We start from the raw sequence: 19,054 nt of genomic DNA on the forward strand, positions 1-19,054 counted from the left end.
CCTGTAAGCACTTCAATTACGTCTGTGTTATATTGTTTGTTAACCCACTTCCCTCTTCAATGCCTTCACTGCCCTGAGGGTATAAATAGAAAATAAATAAATAAAATTGAGAGCCGCCCATTGATCGGCCACACGCATGCTGACTGATGCAAACTTTAAGTGAAGGCTTCCCGGTCGATAATCAAACAATTGTCGTGTTTATGTCCGAGAGCTGACCCTAGGGCTATAAGAAACGCGCCAGTGGCGGACTCTGAACTAATATCTTGGCCCCCTGGGCTTATTTAACATTGATATCCAGCATTGTACGGCCAACCCCTGTATTGTAGCTGCGGAAGCCGGCAGTTGACCCGAGATGTTGTACTGAGAAGGAGGAGAAATCCATTGCGCATTTGAATTGTAGACCAAAAATAAATGTGCACAGCTAAGCAACAGAAAATCCGTTTTGAATCGTATTCTTTAATAACATTGATTTGCACTGGTGAAAGGGAAGTCCGAGTTTAAGTTTTAGGAATTTCGCGCCCACTCGTGTGCCCCAGTATGCAGATACCGGCACTCATGCTGTCAAATTCAGGAGACCTGTTGCCTTGTGCATCTGGCAGTTGTTTACCTGATGCATTTCGAAAGCTTTATATAATTCGGCGCATTCGATCCGAGCTATAAACACGAAATGCGAAACTAGGCCATAGATTCCAACAGTCCAAACAAAACAAACGCTTCCACAAGCCCGCGCTCTGCCTTCTGCTATACCTTGAGCTCTAAACAGAAAGTAAAGCGGCACATACCAAACAATGAGCTGGCCGATGGGTTATTGTTTACCAAGCGAAGCGTGCTTTACACTAATGCGATCTTGAGAGGCTGCCAAGATTGCGATTCCTGGCTGCGTTTCCGAGACGCCGTTAGAATCAATAGCACAGGGCGCCTATCACGTTTATTCCGCGGCGCCACCGACAAGGATTCGGTAGGAGCAAGAGAAACAGAAATAGATCCATTTGATCTTTCTGTCCACGTTCTCTCACAAAACGACGCGACTCGCACGTTTGATACCATGTGCCATTTCGGTTCCCTGCTTTGTTAGTTCAGTCACTGCAGCCACTGTGTCACACGCTCGCAGAAGGCCACGTGATCTTTATTTTCGTTTCTTTTTTCTGAACCACCGTCAACACACCCCACCATACAAATCCATTTTAGTGATGTCGCATGAAAGACAGGCGAAGTCCGGTAGCCCGAAAACGTTTTCAGTAATCGTAATGGGCTGATTGCGTAAATGGAAAAAAAAATAGAGGACGCTTAAGCTTCGCCTCCAAGAGGCGAACGCGATAGCATTCTAAGATGCCTGAATGCTTGTCAGGCTTCCCGGCAACTGCAGCTTTCTTTTTAGGGGCGAAGCACCTTAGGGCCGAGCCTTGTCCCTCCCTCGTCGTCCGGTTTCCGTAGCTCTGGTTTGCATGGAGACCGCTAGGGCGCTGCGGTGCACAAGGGCGTTCGTTCCCGACGCGTGCTCTCTTTCTCTCTCGTTCCCGACGCGCGCTCTCTTTCTCTCTCGTCCGTAGCTCTGGTTTGCATGGTGTCCGCTAAGGGCGCTGCGGTGCACAAGGGCGTTCGTTCGCGACGCGCGCTCTCTTTCTCTCTTCAGCCATGGATGACAACGGTCGCTTCTGATAACGGCGCGCCCGCTATGGGTGAAAAGGCGAGAGTGGCGGCTCAACTGCAAGCGGAGTCGAGGGCTCGCAAAGCTGCTGTAGCACTGCGACGCAGACAGCAAGCGGACCCGGAGGCTAGGGCGCGGGAAGCTGCAGCCACACGGCAACGCCGGCATGCGGACCCGGAGCTGAGGGCTCGCAAAGCTGCAGCAGTACGGCAACGCCGGCAAGCGGACCCGGAGCTGAGGGCTCGCGAAGCTCGCGCTTGAACCGAGCATCGGCGCCACCAACCTCACGTAGAGAACGCTTCCGGCGTTTTGCCGCCGTTTCCCGCGCTCTCGCCGCCTCTGGGTCCGCTTGCCGGCGTCGGGGATTCACGGTTATTTTTTATTTATTTATTTTTATTTATTAATACCTCAAAGGTCCCAACAGGACATTACATGAGGGGTGCACACGGAGAAGGCGGAAATGATGAATATGACATTACGAAAATCAGTCGCAACACTCGATGGCAGATCTAAAGCGCACTGTATCGCGGATGAGTATAGTTTGTCTAGGAAGGCCATTCCAGTCTCGGGCAGTTCGAACGAAGAATGATTGCAAGAACGTTGTGGTGCGGGCTCGTGGCGGGATTACCGAGTTCGGATGGCCTGTTCGACGAACACGATCAGCCAGCTCGATCAGCTCGCTGTCACGAGGTATGGAATAAAAAAACCTGTGATAGAGGCATAGGCGAGAGATGCGACGACGAGAGACAAGAGGCAACAAGTCTAGTTTTGATTTTAGCGATGAAACGCTAGTGTGATATGAGTAATGTGAAAGAATAAATCTAGCAGCACGGTTCTGAACATATTCGAGAGCTTTAGTCAGATTAGTTTGGTAAGGGCCAAAGATAGCACATGCATATTCAAGTTTTAGTCGCACGAGCGTTTTATAGGCAGCTGATTTTAGTGGTGGCGGTGCCATGAAGAGATTACGGCGAAGATAACGAAGAGTTTTGTTAGCTGAATTGATTATGTGGGTTACATGATTTGTCCAGGTCAAATCTTTGGAGAGGTGAATGCCTAAGTACTTGACGGAGTCAGTGGTAGATATAGTAGTGTTATTAATTTTGTAGGCAGGTGGGATGTAGTTAGGTCGGCGGTGGAATGAAATGTGTACAGTCTTACTTGTGTTCAGGGACATGAGCCAAGTAGCACACCAGTCTTGAATATTAAAGAGATCCTCTTGAAGGGAAGTTACGTCAGTGAGGTTATTGATAGGGCGGTACACTACACAATCATCAGCAAAAAGACGAATTACAGAAGATACAGTAAATGGCAAGTCATTAATGTCTATCAAAAATAGGAGCGGCCCAAGAACAGTGCCCTGAGGTACACCAGACAGAACGGAGGAAACAGCAGATGTAAGGTTGTTAGCATATACGAACTGTTTTCGGTTAGTTAAGAAACACTGGATCCAGTTAAAAACAAATGGATGAAGGCTTAGGCGCGATAACTTTAGCAAGAGACGAGAATGTGGAACCTTATCGAAAACCTTTTCGAAATCTAGGAACAGACCATCAGTTGGGATGTTACGGTCGAGGTTTAAATGAATATCATGAATAAATAAGGCTAACTGTGTTTCGCATGAGTGATCTCTCCGGAAGCCATGTTGATTTGGGTGAAAGAATTTCGACGAAGTTAGGAAGTTAGCAACATGAGAGTAAATGACGTGTTCCATGATTTTGGAGCATACGCTGGTCAGGGAGATGGGACGGTAGTTACCTGGCGAAGACCGATCACCTTTCTTGAAGACTGGAATGACCTTCCCTATTTTCCAGTCTCTTGGAACTGTACCTGTGTCAAGTGATTGCTGAAAAATGACACACAGGATCGAAGTACACACATACTTCGTATTTTTTAACACTTTGGCATTGATTCCATCTATACCACAGGTTGATGAGCACTTCAGGGAATCTATAACCTTAACGATGCCTTCTGGCCTAACATCAATACCGTCCATTGGTGGAAAATCGAAAAATGGAAAACTTGGCATTTCATTGGTAGATTCTTTCGTGAACATGGAACAAAATGCAAGGTTCAAGGCATCAGGAATATCCGAGTCAGAAATGGGTGAGCCAGAGTTATCACATAGGGAAATAGAACTATTATTATCAGGTTTTATCGTTTTCCAAAAACGCCGCGGGTTAGAGTGCAGCATGTTTGGAAGGGTAGTAGAAAAGAAATCACGTTTTGTACGTGCTTTTAATGAGTTGTATTGTTTAGTGGCTTCGTTGTATTTTTCCCAGGCCGAAAGAGAACCTGAAGAATTGGCTACGCAATCGTTTTTTCTTATTGTTCAAGCGTTTTAAAGTAGTGTTGAACCAGGGGGAACGCACTCTTTCTTTAATCGTGATAGTCGGAATGTAAAGACCCATTAAACGCAGCATTTCTGTTTTGAAGAGCGCCCAGTTACTCTCGATCGACCGCTGTTGATACGTAAGGCCAAGTTCCTCGTGAAAGACAGAATGTTCACGATTAATACTGCAATAATCGGCTTTATCATATAGCGTTAGTACTTTCCTTGATATTTTACTTTTGAGTATGTTGCAAGGAAACGTGGCATGGATGACGGTGTGATCGCTAAGACCACTGACGTATGTAAGGGGAGGCATCTGATCCGGGTGTGACGTCAAGACGAGGTCTAGGATATTTGACGAGTGTTGAGTTATTCGCGTAGGTTTATTAACCAGCTGCGAGAGACCGAAGAGCAAGCACGTGTTTATAAATTCGCTAGCCATGTTTTTGTGTGTTAGACATGACGCAACATTACTCCAATCTATAGTTGGGAAGTTGAAGTCCCCGAGTAACAAGATGGGGGTGTTAGGATAAGCCGTTGTTAGTTCTAACAACGCGTCGTGAAAAAACGAAAGAAAGGAGCTATCAGTGCTGGGTGGTCGATAACAACAGCCGATTAGCGTGCGCGGTGAAGTGGCGTGGCAGCACGTCCAAACCATTTCTAAAGGCGTTCTTATGTTTACGGAAGAGCACTTAAGTTGGCGATGGGTAGCAATGGCCACACCGCCGCCACGAGTGCCATCGTGTCGGTCTTTGCGAAAAATGTCAAACTCAGGTAGATCAGGAAGAATTTCGGAATCATGCACTGTGGAATTTAACCACGTTTCCGTTAGTAGTACGATGTTACTGGACGACGAGGAAATGAGGCTGCATAACGAATCTCGTTTAGGCATTAGGCTACGGATGCTAGTGTAGAGCAATGATAGGTTGTGCTAAACACGCTGAGCCAGCCTCAGTGGTTTTTGCACTTGTTGCTAGGATTGGCGTTCGACAACAGACTGTTTAGCGTGATCGAAAACGTAGGTTTTGGGGTCAGAAATCAGTTTGTCGTAACGGAGCTTAAAGGAAGATGGTTGCGCTTTTCCAAATTGAATTAGACGTCTTCGGGCCAGGCGTGTTTCCTGGGAGAAATCTTCACTAATGCCGTATTCGGTGCCCTTCAGTTTACCGCTTGAGAAAAGGATGCCTTCCTTATCCTTAAAGTGGGAAAATTTCACTATTACTGGTCTCCGTTTCCCCTCCTGAAAAGTTCCAAGTCTATGGTCACGTTCTACATCACGATTTTCAATAGTTATTCCAAGGCTTTTGTGGCAGTGCTCAATTATCAATTCCTCGGAATCACGCCATGACTCATGTCGAGCATCGCTGAGCCCGTAAAAAGCAGGTTACATCTTCTAGATTTGTTTTCTATCTCGTTAATGCGGTCCCTCAGGCCAGTTACTTGAGCAGAGCTGTTATTGGCAACACTTTCTATGTTATCAATTTGTGACTTAACATTTGAAAGGGACAATAAGTCGGACTCAATCTTGGTCAACCGTGCACTGAAGTTGCTGAACGTCCTTTCGTGGTCAGCAAGGGTCGACCTAATTCAATTTAACTGCTCAAGCATGGCCGACTGTCCGACTTGCAACGCCTTTAGAACATCAATCATATCAGTAGGCAGTAGAGTTGGATCATTTCCGGGCCCAGGATCAGTCTCAATATCTCCTGCTAACAAAAGTAATTTCAATAGCATGCGAGCACAGTCAAATACTATACAAAGAGAGCGCCGTGGGCTCGGCAGCACGAGCAATGTTCGGTAGCCAGTGCGTTTAGCGTAAAGGCAATAGTAATTTGTTGCCTGCGGGGCGAAGAAACGAAGTTGGTTAGGACGACCCATCACTGACGTGCCGCCAAGCCCACTAAGCGTGGCGATCGTTTGTCTAGGCTTTATATCGGCGATCCGAGGGAAGGTGGCGCTGTCAGTCAACGATAGCGTGCCCGGAAGCCAGGGAGTCAGTGGATGACACCGCAGTGACCGATGTGATGGCGCAGCCCATGATGTGCTGTCCGATGCACTGTAGGGACAGGTCCGGCGCAGCTCGTCATGGTAGGGCGGTGCGTTCGCTAACAAGTGATTAGCGTCGGCTTGTTGCGTAATCCAGACAGGCTGTTCAAAGCTCGGTGTCAGCATCAGGATCCATGACAGCACCAAGAACTGCGGGGCGAAGAAACGAAGTTGGTTAGGACGGCCCATCACTGACGTGCCGCCAAGCCCACTAAGCGTGGCAATCGTTTGTCTAGGCTTTATATCGGCGATCCGAGGGAAGGTGGCGCTGTCAGTCAACGATAGCGTGCCCGGAAGCCAGGGAGTCAGTGGATGACACCGCAGTGACCGATGTGATGGCGCAGCCCATGATGTGCTCTCCGATGCTCTGTAGGGACAGGTCCGGCGCAGCTCGTCAGGGTAGGGCGGTGCGTTCGCTAACAAGTGATTAGCGTCGGCTTGTTGCGTAATCCAGACAGGCTGTTGAAAGCTCGGTGTCAGCATCAGGATCCATGACAGCACCAAGAACTGTGGGGCGAAGAAACGAAGTTGGTTAGGACGACCCATCACTGACGTGCCGCCAAGCCCACCTCACCGCGGGAATCATTCGGTTAACCGAATGATCCCCGGTGCTTCGCCCACTCATCATCATTCACTTCGTGGATATGCGAAGCACCGGGAATCATTCGGTTAACCGAATGATCCCCGGTGCTTCGCCCACTCATCATCATTCACTTCGTGGATATGCGGTTATTTTTTTTCTCCACCTTCACCTCTGCGCGCCGCTGCTATTTTACGCTGCAGAGGAGTTAAGCGCCATCTGGATGGTGTTTCTGCAAGTAACCTACCCAGGCGCGCCACTGTTGGTATGGTAGAAATGCTAGAAAGGGGGTTTGTATTTCAGATTCCTCGTAACAGGCGCACGTTTTCTCGTACATTCAAATTACAACCGGCGCTATCTTGCGTGTAAGTTGTGGTTAAGACCCACTTTAAGATTTTTTAGACGGATTCTACTTTGAGAAATTCAACTAGTTCACTAACGCCTTTGCGCCACGCGGAGGGCCTGCGTGGTCGGGGTGGTTCGGGATGATTTTATCAGCCGCGGATGCGGCGCCCACGCCTACGCCGGCGCAGCATTTTCAACGACACGGGGCCCTTAACGCTGTTGCGTTAACACTTTCCAATAGCTTTACGCTATAGCGCCCCATGTTTCTTCTAGGTATGGTGCTGACATAGTGTTTCCTGGGCCGGTAAAGCTTGCGGCTTGTGCGAATCTGTGGAAAGAAAAGCGGATTCCTTGCTGTTCACTGTGGCATCAAACACGAAAATAGATATGCACTGTGCAAGTGATGTGTTATGTATACGATACATTCGTGTTTGGGGGATTCCGTAGATGAAGGGGCATGATACTCTCAACATGCAAGGCTTATTGAATGGCATTAACTTAGCTGCGGATACTACATAATGACGGGGAAAAAAAGTCACAGGCCTGCGTGGCCCACGCAGCACAGTACAACGTAAGCTGGTGGAGCGGCTCAAGAGTAGCTCCAATTTAGGCACTACGTACAACAGGGTCTTCGCAGCAGTCTGTTCGCCTCGTTTTGACGAGAACGTATGAACTGTCCGCCTGGCGTCGACGGCGAGCTGCGGCTTGTAATGCTCTCTGCACAGCAGTCTGCTGGGCCCTATCAAGCCTTAAAACTGCAACTTGCATGTCGGGCACGCCACGTTTGCAAGCACATTAACTAGATGGCGCCACCATGCTGGCGGAGGCTCGGGAGTCCGTTGATTGCGCGTCTCATCTGAATCGCATATCGTCGTCTGTGCCTGCGGACGCTGCGTTTGCAGGCATCTTAACTAGATGGAGCCACCATACTGGCGGAGGCTCGGGTTGTCTGCCCCTGCGCGCTTGCCTTAGGGCATTTCCGCTGGCCGATAGCAAGCGCTTGCATAGAGAATCTGGCTCCCACGCAGCGGGCGCGGGCTCGATCCCGGCGGAAAACGCGTACTTTTTTCGCATTTCCGGTGATAGCGGTTGTGCGCGGCATACGCCGTTGCCGCCAGCGGCGGCATCATCGCCAAGCAAAACGACTATTGGAATGAGCATATAACAGCTTAAGCTGTGAAAAGCGTACAGAAGGCATGCTCATCCCAGCGTCACGACAGACGCTTATAACACTGTATACAGTTGGCGAGACTGAGTGCTGATATTGTCCTCGTGACAGAAAGCAAAAGCGCCATCACGAGCACACGTGTGCAGCTATGCGACAGATACCGCTGTCACGTGGTCTTTGTAATGTGGGGACAAATGCGTATGTGCATATATCTCAGATTGCGCGAACACAATCAGGAAGTCAACAAGAAGGCCAGAAGCCGCCTGGCCAATAAGTCTGCGATCTGTGACTGCTTCCGTTGTTTGATGTGAAATATATGTTGTTCCGGTGCAAAATAATGAGGTAATCGTGAAGTTACGGAAGTTTGCCATACTTTCAGGAAGTTGCATGGTTGTTCGTCTGTTGCTTTGCTTGGCAAAGAGCAGGTAGACGTGTTGGTAGGCACATGATAAGTGTTGCTTCCTCCTCCCCCTTTATGATTCCTTGCCTGCTTTCTTGAGCATGCGTAAGGACATTTAGGATCTATTTGTTTGTGTCGCTTTCATAAAATTTTGCAATTTTGGGTAACGCCATTCTCTGTCCTCTTGGGTGTTTTGTTTGACACCCCATTAGAACAGAAGAAAAGAACGTCCTCTGTACACCAAGGCCGGCTTGCACGAATGTTTAATAAAAAAATTCCAATTCACTGCTGTGAAGATGGAAGCCGGCGAAGCTGTGACTATGGTGGGTCTGGTGTAGTGAATATTCCCCCACGATGAGAATGGGCGTATCGTCGTTGGGCATCACCCAACCGAACACGCCGATCATGAACGTTTCGACGTCTTCCGTAGGCGGACCCGACGTTCTGCTGCGTAAGGCCGACGATCTCTGAATCAATGCGTCGGTCTGATGCTGTTCTTCGTGTTTTTGCCAGCAGTAGTTTAACAAGCTGATCTGTACTGCATGGCTGTCGCAAATGGCTTGACTGCACTCAGTCAATATTGCCCATCTACTCGCTGATTTCAGTTGCAAGGGTTTCACGCAAGTGGCAGTTCGTCTGGCACGCGTCTAGCTTCGAATTACGTAAATTGCCGGATCAAGGCGTGAACCATCGTCTGTTTACTTTAATTCACGTGGCAACAAGCTTCGCACCCTACATTGGCTTCCAAAGGCACTGACTCCTACTTTTGAAAAGTTTAAAATTCTGGAGTAATATAGAAGCAACTGTGTTAATGTTTGTGGCCACTCAGGTTCATGCAAAAACTTGGTTCTTTGTGCTTCTTCATGAAGGTGACATGATCGTTAATCACTGTTTAAGGAGCAAACAACTGTTTTCACGCGTGCAAATCGCTGCCGTTCCTTGGTTATTACTCTTAGAAAGCACTCGTATTAACAACACATGAGCGCGGCCCTCCGGCGTTTCCGTAAAACAGTCTCTAGGGATAGAACCTATACGTTAGGCATACCACGTTGAAGTTAAAGAATTAGCAAATGAAACTCTTCTAACCATGTAAATCTTCTTTTTTAAATAGCTACAGGGGGTTCTCAAAGCATGCCAAGATTTTCGATTGCAAAATCAATATTTTAAGCGCTTCAGTACGATAAGCTTTCAATTGGTATAGTAATGCCATTTGAAAGCTTCCAGTGGCGTTATAAAAGCTTTATAGTACGTGCATTAGGTTCGGCTACATTTTTGTTAATCTATCTAGTAATGATTAAGGAGGAAATACATGAAATCAAACTTCTGGCATAAGAGAGCCTCAGTCGCACTGAATTTCAAGGAGGACAATCGGCACAGTATGGTGAACTTCGTAGACTTCAGAAAAGCGTTCGACCAATTCAGTCATCGTTGCTTATCCTACAAGCTAGCCCACCTTGGTCTTCCTGACAATGTGTCTAAATGGCTGGAAAGCTACCTTTCTTCTTGTAGTAAGCTTACCATTGTCAACGGTTCGAAATCATTATCAGTTCCTGTCACGTCTGGCGTACCGCAAGGATCGTTGTTAGGCCCCTTATGTTCTTAATCTTCATCAATGACATCTCAGAAGGAATCACTTCGAAAATACGGTTGTATGCAGATGACTGCGTTGTTTATCGCTCAATTGACACTCCAGCTGATATCGAAATTCTTCAATCTGATCTGAATAAAATTTCTGAATGATGTAGTACCGGGCGCATGGCTCTAAACACAACGAAATGCAATTACATTCGTTTCTCGAGAAAAAAGCTAGACTCGCCAAGCTCCTATGTTATCAACAATGTCAGTTTACCGCATGTAAAGGAGGCCAAGTACCTTGGTGTATACTTTACGGATACCCTGTCATGGAATGACGACGAAGTGCTTATTTTGTGGAACACAACCTGCCCGTCTCTCTGCTTTTCTGGACTTTTCACTGGTTTTGTGGGGCCTGCCGCCCCACATCTCGCGGTGATAGCTGTGCAACCTCCCGAGGCCCCGTCCGGTTCCGGTTCATCAACGGGAATCGCTTCGATGAAGCGCGGAAATACATCTAGCGACAGCGAGGACACTGAACTGTACTCCGCATCTGCTGACGAGTCATCGCAAGACGGCTTTGAACCTGTCTTGCACCGTAAAGCCAAGCGAAGGATCGTCAATGCATCTTCGGTGTCAAGTTCATTCACCGTAAAAACTGCACCTCAACGATGGTCTCATACCGTCCTGTTTGTGCCAGAGCACTCGACAGACAATCTGCGCGTCCTCAACAGGCAAGCACTGTCTTTGTTTCTTGAGAACACTGTACCAAACGAGATCAAGGATTTGAGGATAAACACGCGGAAAAACATCTTAGCCGTCGACGTGATGACCACGAGTGCGCTGAGCCCACTGCAGCGTATAACGCAGCTGGGATCCATTGTCCCAGCGGATGGTACCATCATTTCAGGAGTCATTTATGACATTGACATTGAGATCCCTGACACAGCCCTTCCAGTGCTCATAAAACCAGCAAGTGAGAGCAACGTTATTTTGCACGTTGGCCGTCTTGGCAAGACACGTTGTGTGAAATTAACGTTCAAGGGTGATTGCCTTCCTTCCTACGTGAAGGTTGGCCACTTCCGCCACCCGGTTCGACCATTTGTTCCAAAACCGCTGCAATGTTATAACTGCCAGAGGATCGGCCATGTGAAGGGCGTTTGCACGAATTCAGCCACATGTCCCCGATGCGCCGAGCCACACTCAGAACAAAACTGTAATGCGACTGTTTTGAAGTGCCCTAATTGTCAAGGCGCTCACAGTGCTTCATCCAAAGACTGCCCCAAGATTAGGAAGGAATGTTCTGTGCTCAAACAAATGGTTCGGGACAGTTCCACCCACAAGGAGGCCGCTGAAACAGTGCGACGTAGACGCCGCCGCCGCCGACGGTCCTCACGTAGGACTGCACCAGCTTCAAAAAATGCGTTACCTCTTCAAGTAACAAAGTCACCTGCAGTTCCCAGCGCAGCAAACGCTGACACAGGACGACAGAAAACTACGAGACGTCTCTCTACAGATGAATGGCCACCGCTTCCAAGTACACGACCTATTGATAAGCAGCAGCAAGTGCCTCATCCAGTGCAACAAGCTGCTCCATCGGATGAGGTGCGACATACAGATCAGCAAGTGGTATCGCTACTGCGATCCTTAATGAATGCCATTCGCGTGTTGCTGAGCAACATGCACACAACGTCAGCCAAAAGTGCACTGCAAGTACTGGACACACTAAGTCCAGTGCTGGCAGCCCTTGAGTAAATCATGGCTCACCAGCAGCTGTCTTTTTCGAGAGGAGGTCCGAAAAGCAGCAATCTTCCAGTGGAATGCCCGGGGACTACGATCGCGCATCGCCGATTTCCGATGGTTCGTGTACGCCAACAGGTTTCCCATCATCATCATATGTGAGCCGAATTTATCGAACTCAATCAGGCTATCCGGCTATGAATCATTTATGTCATCAACTAGTGGTGAAAAAAGCAAGGTTATGGTGTTTATTCGCCGTGACCTAACTTACATTCTTCAACCTGTGCCACCTCATGATGATAACCAATACGTATGCTTAACAGTAAAGAAGAAAAGACTTACCGTCACTGTTGTTGGTGCGTACCTATCACCATCAAGTAGATTTGACTCCAAAAGATTACGAGATATCCTGCCAGCAACGCCTGCACCATGGATTATCATCGGGGACTTCAACGCACATCATACAATCTGGGGAAGTACGAAAATCAACGGGAAGAGCAGAGCCTTGGTATCATTCGCCTCCGACAGCGAGCTCTGGGTTTTAAATGACGGCAACCCTACTTTTTTACGCGGCTGCACATACAGCAGCTGTCTTGACTTGGCCTTCGTATCACGAAGTCTCGTCAGGCGTACAGGATGGTTTACGGACATTGAAACGCACGGGAGTGACCATATTCCCACATATGTCAAGATCAGAGGACTGTCGTCGTCGAAATCAAGTGATACCATCCGAAGAGTGGACTGGCCCAAATTCCAGGCTGTTATTGAAGACCAATGTCAAAGTAATTTATTACATAATTTGGAAGAAATAATCAAAACCACAGTGCAAGACAGTACACGTACTCTAATGCGCTCTTCGAAATTCACTGAATTTGACGTAGAATTAGAGCGACTTCGAGCTATACGGCGACGTGCCGAACCTAGATACCGACGCACGAAGTCAATGGACGATCTACGGACCGCTAGACGCCTACAAAAGAAGATCAAGCGCCGGTTAGATAAGCTAGAGTCACAACGCTGGACTGCTTTCTGTGAATCGTTGGACCCTCGCAAGCCCCAATCGCACTTATGGAGGACGGTGCGAGGGCTCAGGACGCCACCCGTACAACAGTCTCCATTCAAGGCTCTGGCCTTCTTCCAACAACGACCAGATATTGATGTCGCAGAAGACTTCTGTGCCAGATTATCCGGGCAGCACACAGCTTCCAACAACTTATCACGTTTCATCAGCTTCCCGCCACCACGTGACCCCCGCATGGATCTTCCATTTTCAATCCATGAACTCAAGGCGGCGCTAGCTTTGTGCAGACACACGTTGTCACCCGGACCTGACGGAATTTCTTACAGAGCTCTGTGTCATCTGGGTGAGCGGGCGAGGAGTGTTCTTCTTGAAATCTATAATGAATCCTGGCGAGCTGGCACACTTCCCACAAGCTGGAAGACTAGTCGCATAGTTCCGCTACTGAAGGCTGGAAAGTCTCCGTTGGAGCTTTCTTCGTATCGCCCGATTGCATTGGCGAGCTGCGTGGGCAAAGTGATGGAGCGGATGATACTCGGACGCTTGGAGTGGTACTTGGAATACCACAACGTCTACCCAGATGCCATGGCAAGATTCCGACGCGGCCGCTCGTCGATTGATAATGTCGTCGACCTATGGTTACCTATGTTCAGCACCAAAAAGCGTGTAAACGTATGTGCGCTTCTTTGTTCCTCGACGTCAAAGGTGCGTACGACAACGTTACACATGAATCCATCCTCGCCGCTCTCGAAGAGATAGGCCTCGGTGGTCGGGTGTTCCGATGGATTCATAGCTATCTCTCTATGCGATCTTTCTTTGTGATCACCGAGGACGGCCGCACTTCTTTGCATTACACCTACTGTGGCGTCCCCCAAGATGGCGTACCCTTTTGAACCAGTGGGTGCCCGGCGGCGGTGGGAATCGAACCCACAGCCTCCCGCAGCCGAGGCGGGCGCTCTACCACTAGGCCACGGCTGCGGTTTAACCTTACGCTGATTGGTCTCCTTCATCACCTTCCAAACACAGTTAAATTATCAATGTGCGTGGACGACATATGCGTTTGGGCGTCCGGAGTGACACGCCTACAGCTGCGTGCCAGGCTCCAAAAAGCTGCCACTCAGACTGCACACTATCTCCGAAATCAAGGCCTGGAGATTTCATCTGACAAATGTGCACCTGTGGCATTTACGCGTAAGCCTATGACGCATTACAGTGTGTTAATCAATGGTCAGCTGATACCATTTGTACGGTCATATAAATTCCTGGGTGTCATAATTGACAGAGACGTTTCATGGAGCCCCCATGTATTGTACATGAAGAAAACGGTTGACAGGTGTCTGTCACCTTTTCAAATTCTTCGCTGGAAAGACCTGGGGAATGTCGACAAGCGCTATGCTTCGATTATATAGAGTACTTTTTCTCGGCTTCTTGCGGTACAGCTTGCCAGCATTGACTAACGCAAGTACAACAAGCCTACGTACTATACAAAGTGTGCAGGCCCAGGCGCTCCGGATTTGTCTAGGTCTTCCTCGAAGTGCGTCAACGGCGGCAACTATTGCAATCGCCAGAGACCACTTCATAAAGACCCACATCGCAGTTGCAGCAATAAGAATGCACGTAAGGCACCTTGCACGGACTCCTTGCCACCATCTAGCCTCTCTACCTGCGGAGAGACCACACGCCTCGTTCTGCCGAATGATATCCGCACATCGTGAGGCTATACCATCTTGCTTCACACCTGCCGCAAGACCTTCCACTCCTCCTTGGTGCCTCATTCAGCCAACGCTCATCCTGACAGTACCTGGCGTCCGGAAAAAAGCAGATATGTCATCGCCGGCTCTTAAACAGCTTACCTTACTCCTATTATATGAAAAGTACCGGAATTACACCCACATATACACCGACGGCTCCGTCTTGCAGAACAGCTCTACCGCCGCTGTCGTTATTCCAGAAAAAGCCACCACTATCAAGATGAAAACATCTCACTTGACAACGTCGACGGCAGCAGAACTGGCAGCGCTTCGAGTCGCATTACATTTTATTAATGATGAACCAGCACACAAATGGTCCGTTTTCTGCGACTCGAAGACGGCACTGCAGAGTTTACTGTCAGCCTTACGGCGCGGTCCACAGGAACAACTGGTTTTCGAAATCACAGAGGCCATACACCACCTGACTGAAAAAGGACACGAAATAATCTTTCAGTGGCTGCCAAGTCACTGTGGAATTATTGGCACTGAACGTGCCGATCAAGCTGCTCGTTCAGCTCATGAACAAGACAACCGCCTATCGATCCCGCTGTCTAGGACAGATGCTGCAAGGATGCTCCGCCTGCTTGCACGCCAATGCACTTCATCAGACTGGAATAAACCACATTTTATGCAAGCCCGATTATACACTTTGGATCTAACCTTAAGCCTTAGACTTCCAACAAGACTTCCCCGAAGAGATGCGACCCTTCTGTGTATGCTATGGTTGGGCGTCGCGTTCACCAATGTCTACGCGTTCCGCATAGGGATGGCCGACAGTGCAGCATGTGAAAATTGTGGAGACGCGGAAACGATTCGTCATGTTCTTTGTCAGTGCCCACAATACAGTGTGCAGAGACAATCGCTCTCCGTCGTGCTGAACCAGTTGGATGACCAGCCGTTATCGGAAGAAACAATTCTGCAACATCGACGCGACTCAACATCGCATCAGAAGGCCGTGCAAGCGCTTCTGCGGTTCCTGAAGTCCACTGGCCTGTGTGAACGTCTGTGACTGGAACGCCTCCTTTGTTACCGATGCCTGTGTTCTTTTTCGTGTTTTTTTTTCGCTCTCTCTCTCTCTATTTGCACTGTCTGCAACCCCTTTATCCCCCACCCCAGTGTAGGGTAGCAAACCGGAAACTGACTTCTGTTTAACCTCCCTGCCTTTCCTATCTAGCTTGCTCTCTCTCTCTCCCTGTCATGGAATGAACACATAATAAAAACCGCAAATAAAGCCAACAGAACCCTTGCGTTTTTGGCTTGCGCTTTCCATGCGTGCCCTGAAGGCGTGAAAAAGGTCCTGTACACGTCATACGTTCGTCCTGTTCTCGACTACGCGAGTGTACTCTGGGATCCTTATCAACAGAACATGATATATTTGCTGGAGCGCGTACAAAATCGAGCAGCCAGGTACATAGTCGGCGACTATCGCCGCACAAGTAGCGTCACCGCTATGAAGATCAGATTGCAACTGCAGACTTTGAGCGATCGTAGACGGTATCTTAGGCTGAAGTTCTTTCATGATATATTCCATGGGCGCTCTGGCATAGATAAAACGAACTACATGCTCGCACCACATTACATTTCGAATCGCCGCGACCATGCTTTTAAAGTTCGGGAGACAACTTCCAGAAGCAATTTGCTGAAGTATTCATTTTTTCGACAAACGGCATCTGAGTGGAACAGGCTTCCTGAAAACGTTGTAAGCATCGCATGTAATTCTCAGGTTTATAAGTGTGTTCAAGCTCTATAGCGCTGCTTTTACCTGATCTTGTACTTGTTTTGTTTTCTGTACTGTACTTCTGTACTTGTTTTGTTTTATACGGGTATCATACCTAGATACTAGCGATCTATTGCTTTTGTTTACCTGCTTGTAAAGCCTTGTTTCGCTTGTGTGACACTGTGTTTAATGTTTGCATCCACAAATGTATAAATATGTTTATATCCCCCCCCCCCCCCCCCCCCGCTGTAATGCTCTGGAAGCGAATGCGGGTTTTTATAATAAATAAATAAGACGAGGCAGTGATGAACCCAACCACCCCCACACACTCAATTAACTCCGTGTTCACTTCGCTTTCATTTAACTTGACAACATCTAAATTTTTGTTGAAGATGCGGAAGGCATCGTTCGTATACATATCTGAAGAAAGAGCACAGAATGATCAATGCTGTCACACTTCTCAGTAGCGCCGCAGGACACAACATTCCCAGGATCTAGCCTGGGTTGTTGCCAGCCCATTTTGTTTTTCTCTGTGGCATTCCCGCCCTCAAGAGGTCTCCCATGACGGCAACAACTCCCGTTAGCGCAGTGCTTCTACATCGGCTTTTTAGCCCCGTCATTAAATCCAGGAGGTGAATGAATTCGAGAAAGAGGAGTTGCATAGAAAATCAAACCTGCACTATAGGTTTGCCTTACGCTACACGGGTATTGTAAAGCGACTACAACGCTGAGAAAAAGACCAAGGAATGGCAGGGAGGCTAAAACGTGCGTCCGCTATGCAACACAAGGTCAGCAAAATGGCTTAATACATGAAAAAAAATAGAAAATAACACCGACGCATTCGATGAACCTGCCATGCTGGTGCATAAATAAAAATTGGAGGACACTTAAGCTTTGCCTTTAAGAGTGGAACGCGATAACATTCAAAGATCCCTGACTGCTTCCCACGCTTCCCGGCAACTGCAGCTTATGCTACCGTAGTGTATGCCGGGAAACGCTGGCGGCGAACGCTATGCACAAAGGCGAGCTCTCTGGTAGTAACGCGGCCTCTTGAGTAGGCCGATCCCGGAGGTAGTCCACAGCCGCGCCAAAACAATTACGTCATTTTCAGGTTTATGATATTGTTTCGCACTTTGAATATTTCAGTCTGAGAATATTTAACATAAAAGGCATGCGCTGTCTGTATTTTGTTCCATGGTAGTTGTTTGTGGGCTTTCGTTCTCCAAATTCCGAGGAATAACTTTGTCAAGAATGTAAGAAAAGATATAAGCAACTTTTGCGATAGAATGGTGTGGCAATATAACCAGCATATACCGCATGTCATAAAGCAAGGCGTGGCATATCCATATACCTAAATATATACGGAAATTTGCGCTCACGGGACTCCGGTGCCGACGCCGACGCCGCCCCCGGATTTTCTGCGACACGAGGCCATAAGTGTATAGCGTAGCATTACCGTTGCACCACTAAATGCCATTGTCCAATTCGAAGAACTCTTCTACATAATTCCTAGCATCAGGGACACTATGAAAACCTTTCATTGCGCGTTATGGTTAAAGCCAAGGTATCGGAAAACAATAAACGCGACGCATTTCTTTGCCTTATATAGTCAGAGCCAATGTCACAGCGAGGTCACGCGCAAGGACTCGATGACGTTTTGAACGCGTTTTGTCTCCAAAAAATGAAGGCCGAGCAAGGAGAGAGTGCAGTCTAAAAATGGGGTATTTGCTAACCAAGGTGGCCCGATTGGCCGGTACCGGACATATGCAAACAAACACGGGATATAGTGCGAATTAAGGTGGCCCGCGGCGGCAGGCGATGCACCTGAGTGCACGTTAGCTCCACCAACGATATGTCATGCGGTCGTCCTCATTCGGGCATCGTCATTTCATTGCCTTCATGCCACTGTAATTATTCCTTTGCTGCGATGTCATCGTCGCCTTTCGTCGTTTTAAGCGAAGCTTTATTGGCTCACTTGTGTCGGGGTCGGTGTACGCGGAAAACTATCATCATCCGCATTGGCTCGAGCGTCGTCGTCTTCTTCCACAGCTGGCTGGTTGGCGCCCCTCGGGTTGCGCTCGTGCTCGTCCTCGGCATGCGCTCGTGCCACTGCTCCCGCGTTCGTCGTCGTTGTCTGCTTCCACAGCTGGCTGCTCTGCCGCTCATCATCCCAGCATAGAATTTCACTTCTCTTCTGTCGTCGTAATGGGGAGGCCGCGTTTACGGGGGTATGAGCCATTGCTTAAAGGGGTATGAACCATTCATTGTCTTACCGTTACGGGCAGATTTAATTTTGTAGCAATTTAATTTCTACTACGCATGTTATGTGTTTTGATAGAGCCGATGACACAAGCATTATTGATCATCTTTCGCTGTGTTTTGGTGGATTCAATTCGACGGATGACGTCAATGCGATGTGGATTGCATTTAAAGATATTGTTTTTCACTGCGTAAACAGATTTGTGCCAACTCGGAAAAAGAAAATAAAAAAAGCAGAACCCATGGATAACCCGCGAAATTATACACTTAAAGCGGAAATTAACCGCGAAAGACAGAAGTCAAAAAAAGATCCTAATAAAATTTCGATGCTAAGCTCTATATTGCGCACAAATATGGCTGCTGCTAAAGTCAAATTACTATGACGTGACACTAACTAATTTTATGAAGCACGATCCGCACCGTTTTTGGCGCCATCTGTCGCATAATAACGGAGGTCCAAGAGACATCGTTAATGGTG

This window comes from Dermacentor silvarum, chromosome 2 (genome assembly GCF_013339745.2).
Source record: "Dermacentor silvarum isolate Dsil-2018 chromosome 2, BIME_Dsil_1.4, whole genome shotgun sequence".
NCBI classification, from domain to species: Eukaryota; Metazoa; Arthropoda; class Arachnida; order Ixodida; family Ixodidae; genus Dermacentor; species Dermacentor silvarum.